Genomic DNA, 8,380 nt, shown 5'->3' with positions numbered 1-8,380 from the left:
AGAGGGGAGGGCATTGCTATCCTGTGCCCCCTCCCCATGGACTTCATTTAGACTGCAAGAAGGGCTTCATCCCTTGTTGATTTTAACACACAAGCAAGTCAACACAGTTGAAAGCATCCCCTTGGGAGACCAAAATATTCTGGGCTTTACAATGATGAACTTTTAAAATCACTAGCAGAACCAGCTTGCTTGAGAAAGAAGGGAGATCAATTTACGTTTTTGTGTAAGAATGCAGCCAGATCAATCAGATATATGTGCTGAGCTTAGTCTTTTATCCCCATGATGCCCTCCATATGTTTTGCTCTACAACTCCAACAGCGATGGCAGCTGGGGCTGATGGGAGCCATGGTCCATCTGGAGAGCACCAGGTTGGCAATGCTTGTGGCAGCTGGTTAGGGGGTATGGCTGGCAAGGAAAGATTTAGTGGCTGGCTAAGATCACCAGTTCCTGGTTGCCACTCCTTGCCATGACATAAACTCAGAGAGAACTTTCGCGTCTCTTTCAAAGCAAAATAAATTTTCAGCTGAGCCACTTCATAGATTTGTTGTACGGAGAGATTATTTGCACGTCGGGAAGTACACACAAACAACAATCACATGTTTTCTTCAGCCTCAAAAAGGCACATATTGTGAGGTTTTAGTAACATGGAAATATGTAAATCAATTTACAGATAGTGAATAGCAAGCAGCAGACAGCTGATCACCTGAACATTCTTTAACCAGTTGACAGCACCACTTGCTACCTTTCCACTGCCATACAGAAGGTTGGCAACAAGCATGGAGGGATAACAACAACAACAACAACAACAACAACAACAACAACAACAACAACAACAATTTATGCCATGCCCATCTGGGTGGGTTTCCCATCTGGCTGGGACAGTATGGTGTAGTGATTGGAATAAGAATTACTGGGCAACCTTGGGTCAGTCAGTCTCCCAGCCTAGCCTATTTCACAGGGTTGTGGTGAGGATAAAATGGGATGGGAAGAACCATGTGCACCACCTCGAACTCCTTGAAGGAAGGGTAGAATATACATATATTTAAACAAATTGCAGGCGGGGGGAGAAAGAGAAAGACCTTGGTGCTAAAACATCCACTTTGCATGCGAAAGGTCCAGGTTCAATCCCAGGCAGCTCCAAATAGAGCTGGAAAGACATAATTTCAAACACTGAAGAGCTGCTACCAATAATTGTGCAGGCAATTCTTACTGAGCTAAATAGTCCCATAATTTTGGCTTTGTCTTGTTCCCATTAAGGCCCGCCTTTTCCCTTGTATTACAAATGGAAGAAACACAAAATAACTGTCAACCTCTCTCAGTCTGGGGCTCCATGCAAGATCTCATCTTGTGGAATTGCACTGATCAGGAGAATGGTGATGAAGCAGCCCAGAACTACACAGGGGGAACTTGTCAATGATCTCAGGGCAGCTGGGACCATAGTCACCATGAAAACAGTTGGTAACACACTACGCCGTGAAGGACTGAGATCTTGCAGAGCCCGCAAGGTCCCCTTGCTGAAGACAGCACATGTACAGGCCCGTCTACAGTTTGCCAATGTGCATCTGAATGACCCAGAGGAGAACCGGGTGAAAGTGTTGTGGTCAGATGAGACCAAAATTGAGCTCTTTGGCATCAACTCAATTCGTGGTGTTTGGAGGAGGAGGAATGCTGCCTACGACCCCAAGAACACCATCTCCACCGTCAAACATGGAGGGGGACATATTATGCTTTGGGGGTGTCCCCTTGTAATTCAGTCACTGCTGCCATGCTGGTGTCTTCCCTTGACAGAACTGTAGTCCACTGTAACTTACAGACTCACTGTTAAGACCGAGCAGAGGGTGCACCAATGCAGCTAACAATAAACAACTAAATCCCATGCTGATCTTCTGGTGTTTTGTCATTGCAATGCCACAAATACACAATAACATTGGACTGAAAGGAACCTGATTTTTTATATATATGCAAGGGATAAAGTTGTGTCTTTTGCAGGACAGTTGCCCAGGACCATCTATGTGCAAATTGTGTGCCTCAGGCCTGAGCGACATCTATATTGGTTGACTTTCTTCCTTTCCAAGAACCACCTTTCTGAATGACCTTTTGACAAGAAAAGTGCCCAAGGGTTGTAAAGAAATAGGAAGTCCACTTCTTAGAAACACTCTGCTGCCTTATCAGCAGGGATGGCACTGTCCAGCCATACCAGTTTCTGCATCGCTTTTGACCACCAGCTTTTTCTGCCCTTTGGCTTTCCTGCCTCAGGAATCTCTGCCTTGAATGCAAACAGAACTACGTCTCCCAGAATGCAATGCCACATCACAGGGAGGGTTGAGGCTTTGAAAAACACATGAGCGTAAATTTCTCGGATTAAAAAAACAAAAAAGCAACAACCCAAAGAGGCGGGAGAGGAATCAAAGCCTCGAGCGTCATGTCTAGGAATAGAAACGGGAGTGCTGCCAAGTTATTACAGAAGATGAGTAATCCACTTAAGTCATTCCTCTAAACACCATTCCTTGTAAGAGAATTAAAATATCAGCTTACATCACCAAATGCAGCTCAGAGGCTGGACGAAATCTGTGCAGGCATTACACTTGGATTGCAAGCATGAGTAAGATCTGGAGGGCAAATGAACAGACTGTTCAGGACTCAGATTCCAGAGAAGGAGGAGGAGGAAAGTGAGGCGGGCAAGATTTTAGTCCTTTCCAAGCAAGAAGCGGTCATAAAAACGCTGTCAGGAGATCTCAGTCAGAAATTAGAAGTAGAATTATAAGGAGACCAGGAAGGAGAAAAGACCACTGTATATTTTCAGCACTGTCCCATCAACATCTCTAGAGCAGAGCATCTCAAACGTCTGACAGCAAGGCACCTTTAAAGAACCCCCACAAAAGCCTGGCTGCAAACAGGCGGCTCATTGAATTGATAAAGCCTGAAAATGTTTACTTTTAGAGGTGAAACTATAACGTCACTTGGGAGATTAGAGGATGTTATATCGCAACGTTTTTCTTAAAACTTTAAAGAAACGGTGTATATTCCCTGATCTAAATTGCCCTCCAGATATTGCTCTTATCACCCTCCAGGGTGTAGCGGAAGAGACAGCTACAGTATGGGAACCTGGCTTTTCTCCAGCAGGTTCAATAGAACGTAGGAGAGGGCAATACTGGTCAGGGAGATTGTGTGAGTAGGGGAAATAGCTCCTCCCCTTTCCCCAGTGCTCTAAAGTAAATAAAAAGCCAGGAGATTTGTGTGTCTTTTCACCGTTAGGGGCCACAATCTATTTATTTACGGTAGTTAGTTTATTTAACATAATTGATATGCCTCTTAATCATGGGGGTGGGGTGGGGTGGAACACGTTACACAATCTATGCAAAGTGATGCAATTTTTTATCATCATTGTCGTCGTCGTTGTTGCTGTTAAATTTATCTCTCTACTGCTCTTCCTCCCAAGCAGCAGCCCACAATCGAGTGCAGCACCATTAAAATTCAGTGAGGCTAGAAGATGAAACCAATAAAAACAAATTCCTGACAGCAGAGCCAAACTTAAACATGCTGGTGCACACGACATCTGCTAGGACCCCGAGGCATTTACCTTCCAAAAGACCAGTTGAACATGTATATCTTCAGGTTGATGCCTGAAGACCACAAGCAGATTTCCACAGAGAGAGAATTCTGTGATTGGGGGGCTGCTACCAGGAAGGCCCTGCCCCATGGAATCACACGCATGCACTGGGCCAACCCCACTGGTAAGAAGAGAAGCAGGTCTTCCTCATCAGGATGCTGCTGCTCGGCTCCTTCCTGGGGCTGCTGCTGCTCTGGTTGTTGCTCTTGCCCCGCGCTGAAGAGCCCAGCCCGGGGGACAGAATCTGGGTGAGTCGCTGCTTCCCAGCAGAGGGAAGGCAGTGGAGGAGTGGGGTCTCTGGGCTCGGATGGACAGTGGACCTCCTCCCCATCCCCGGCAGTGGCCTTTCTCCCTTTGCTGCCTGCCGCCCACCCGCTTTGGAGGCGCTGGGCCAAAGCCCTCTTTCTCTCTGCCTGGGCGCCTTCCTCTTCAGCCTGGGCCAGCGGGCCAGGAGGGGGCGTCTTCTGTGGCAGCTGCTGTCCCTGCCCAGGCTGAGGCCTGAGGAAGGGGGAGGAAGCAGCGAGGGGGCCAGCAGGGAGTTGTAGCTGACGAGGTGGCGGGGCTTAGGCCCTCCTACCGCAGCGGGGACTGTGGCTGCGGGGGCTCCCAACTCCACCTCTTTCTTCTAACTCTCCCCCCTCCCATTTTTTCCCCAAAATATAATCTGGCCCCCCACAAGATCTGAGAGACAGTGAATCGGCCCCCTGCTGAAAAAGTCTGAGGACCCCTGCATAACTCCTTGCCCTAGAAATGCCCAAAGATCCCTGAACAATTGGTCTGACCCTGAGACATGACCATTCTGCTTATGAATGGGAGGAAGTCATCTTGGAGCAAAAACGTATGTGAGAGACTCCCCTGCAGGTGGGCAGTTGTACTGAGTCCATGCAGCCCTGAGGAAATGATCCAATCAGGATAATTTGGAATTGTTGCATGGAAAGAGGCAGTGCCAATGAGGCAGACCTTGCTGAGATGCAGTGGACAACAATTTCTGTTATTTAGTTAATAATGAGTATACTGTAGTTCTGAACACAAACGAGCTGTTTTCTCATGGACACAGGGCTGGCACCAGACTTCAAGGGCCCACCACCAAATGATCATGACGGTCCACTATCTCTTCATCTGACACTGCACCACCACCACTTGCCACCCCCACCCCCGCCAGCCCCCAAGTGGCATCATTTTAGCAGTGAATGCTAAATTGGCTTCCATTTGTGATAGCTGCCCGCCATTTTAATTTACCCAAAATGCAACACTTCAGCATTGACCTATAGCATTGACCCATGCTACTGGTCTGTTGGGCTTTATGAATTTTACAGATCTACGGACCAGGACATTGCAATTTGGTGGGTAAATTAAGGTGATGGGTGACCAATGTGGTCCAATGTCAATTCAAAGGAAAGACCGCCACTAGAACAGCCATCTATAGACCCTTCTGAGCTGACCAATTACCAACTTGGTATCAAGCCAAAATGGCACCCTAAGGAGCTCTGATGCACACTTTTAGGATTCCTCTTCTACTCTGCTCATCTATAAACCAACATCCATCCATAAGTCATCAAAATGGTTGCCGTTTTGTTTTCTACTCCTGTGCCTTTGACACAGAGGTGTTAAGCTGCCCCATCCCTATTAACCCTGGGACAGGCAAAAGTTCACCTACAGGATTTCTGTAGGCTTCTGTTACCAGCTCAGGCACTGGCTTATGTTATTTTAAAAAGTTGGCAACTTTCGACTGCTGACTGTTACTCTGAAACTTCCCTTCCCTGGGGGCTCTAAGACCAAGCCTGAGCATCTTCTGTTGAGTATTCTGCACTTAGGGTGGGGGGGGGATCCAAATTCCTTTTCTGAATATCGGTTAGACTTCATCTCAGTTGTTCAGATGTTTCTGTCTGTTATAGTGAAATGGGACAGGTTGCTATTTCAGCCACAAAACCATCTGTTAGACACCCACCACGCTGGTCTCTGCATCTCTCCCCAATCCCCGCCCTCCAGGTGTGCTGCTGGCCAACTGTTCAAATTCTTTCCCCCCCTCCCTGCTAATTAACATGGGCACGTGCAAACCAATTGGCCAGATGTACTGGGGACAGCCCCAATTTTCTGTTCTCTCCTTTGGCCAACCACCAGTTCCTCTTTTGCCTTTGAGGGAAATTTGCAGGGACTATGCCTTTGTCTTACTGTGAGAGTGTGCACAAATTTCAGCTCCATCTCTGGGGCCTCTCACCAAGCAAGGAAACAGAGTCATCATCTTGACTCCTATGTGGGCCAATTTATCACCCCCACCTGCCCAGAAAGTAAGGGTTGTCACCAATGACCTTCTCAAAGTAGACCCATTGAAACTAATGGACCCAAATAAGTTGTGCCTATTGATTTCAATGGGTCTACTCCAAATAGAACTAGCGATGGCTGCAGTCCCATTGCACGCTTCATAATGTGCTTGCACATGGGGCTACCTTTGAAGGTGACTTAGAAACTATAACTATTCCAGAACGCAGCTGCCAGACCAGTGACTGGGAGTGGCCTCCAGGACCAAATAACAACGGTCCTAAAGGATCCATACCCTCCAACATTTCTCCAATGAAAATAGGGGTCCCTTTACCCTTTACCTTTATTCCATCTTACTGGGTTGCCCCAGTCACTCTGGGCAGCTTCCAACATATATGAAAACATAATAAAACTATACAGGGCTGCTTTCAGGTGTCTTCTAAAGACTGCATAGTTACTTATCTCCTTGGCTCAGGGGTCGCATGACTCCATACCTTCCAACATTTCTCCAATGAAAATAGGGGTGTCCTAAGGAAAAGTCGGACACTCCAGGATCAAATCGGAAACTGGGACAGCTTCTGTAAATCTGGGACTGTCCCTGGAAAATAGGGACACTTGGAGGGTCTGAAGGATCTTCACTGGCTCCCAGGACGTTTCCAAGCACAATTCAAAGCCCCACAGACATAGAAAATGCTTGTGTTATTTTTCTCCATAACCACTCAGGTTAAAAGGCAGGGTTACCAACTGACCAAGGAATTTTGCTCTGGGCTGCTCCTGTTCTTCGACAGCAGATGATCTAACAAAAAATTCAGCAGCTGAGGCTTCTCCAGGGATGGAGATAGGCTTCCTTGCACACTAATATCTGCATATCAGGCTCCTGTTGAAAGCACTGAAGGAGCAGGGGCCAGTTGGTGACCCTATGAAAATGGTGTTCCTTTAAAGAGGCTGTGATCAGTGCAAATTAAAGCTGCCCAAACTGTAATGAGATATCCTGAAGGGCTGGGCCAGTTTAACAGTTAAGGTCTAAAAATTTCAGTAGAAGCAACCTGTGGTTTGGTTGCATTCTTTCTAACCAGGGTCAAAGGAGTTGGGATATGACTCATTTTAAATTTTTTTACTTGTTCGTTTTCAGAACGGCTTGGGCTTTCCGGAGTTGTATTAATTGCGGTTTTGAGGTGTCTGACCAAATGAGTGAGTCTACAGGGACTTTCCAATATCAGAATGAAAGGCCCAGCTTTGCAAGCAGCAGCAGAGCTCACTCGCAAGAATATCAGGGCTGCTCCATGAGAGCAGGAGTCAAAGAGCCATTTGCACAAGGGCACCTGAACATGTAAGGTTGCCATGTTTTTCACCATTCTGGCTCCTGTGCCTTTAACAGCAACCTGGTGTGGCCAAAATTAAGCTCCCTCCTCCACCACCTTCATCACTTTAACGCCAAACTGGGAAAAGCTTTGGTTTGTTGAATTTCTGCATGGAAGGCACAGAAGCAGGGCTAGACCCATTTTGATCAAAATGGGGGGAAATAGTGGGGAGGCTGGGGTTTAACAGCCTCAAACATCTCACAGATGAAAATCAGGAAGTTATTGTGTGTTTCTAGCATGCACACGCTTGTGCGCGTGCACACACACACACACACAGTGCCCTTGTCAGCACCAGCACAACCACAATTCTTCCATATTGTTGCACTTCCTTTTTGTGTTGTTGGGTTCTGTTTTGCAACAGTCTGCCCTTCCTTGATTTAAAGCCAAGAGAGTGTTTGTTCTTTCGACTCAATATATCCTATCCTATTCTGTCCAAAAATATTACTCACACAGTAGGGCAAGACTCTGGAGAGTCTCTGCCAGTTAGTGCAGACAACAATGATCAAATTAGAGCGAGAGTTTGACTCGGTACAAGAGATTTTTGTAGTGTCACCTAATAGTGAGCAGTCTTTCAAGTTCGCCAGAACTCTTCATCATGCTGCATGTTAAGCCAAAGATAGCGGGGGGAGAAAAAGTTGCCTTGAAGACACAACATCTTCAGATTGAAACAGTTGTAAGAGCATCTAGTCCAGCATCCTGTTCTCCCACTGATGAATAAGATGCCTATGGGAAGCCTCAGAGCAGGATCTGAGCACCACTGCGCCCTCCCCTGGGGACAGTGGAGGCAGAACACAGCCATCACGGCTGGTAGCCACGGACAGCCTTCTCCTCCAAAGGATGGCTTCCAGGAGCCATAATGCAGAGCAGACTGATTTTTTCAGATAACAGCAAGGCTTGTTTCAGGTTGCACCTCTCTCATCTAAGTCCATGCTAAGACCTATGAAGCTTCGTGGACCAGCTTTCCCCATATATGAAGCTACACGGACTCTGAGATCAGCATCTTGTTGGTGGCAAGGAAGAGAGAGAGAGAGAGAGAATTCCTCGGATGACAAGATCAAGATTTGGGACAAGTACTATTTGGTAAAAGAACCCCAGCAGAGATTTAAAATTACAAAATATGCAGCAAAGCAAAGCGTGGAAATATAAGATG

Source organism: Podarcis cretensis, assembly GCF_951804945.1.
Source record: "Podarcis cretensis genome assembly, chromosome: 8".
In the NCBI taxonomy this organism is placed as follows: domain Eukaryota; kingdom Metazoa; phylum Chordata; class Lepidosauria; order Squamata; family Lacertidae; genus Podarcis; species Podarcis cretensis.
Note: the sequence above shows the minus strand (reverse complement) of the source record.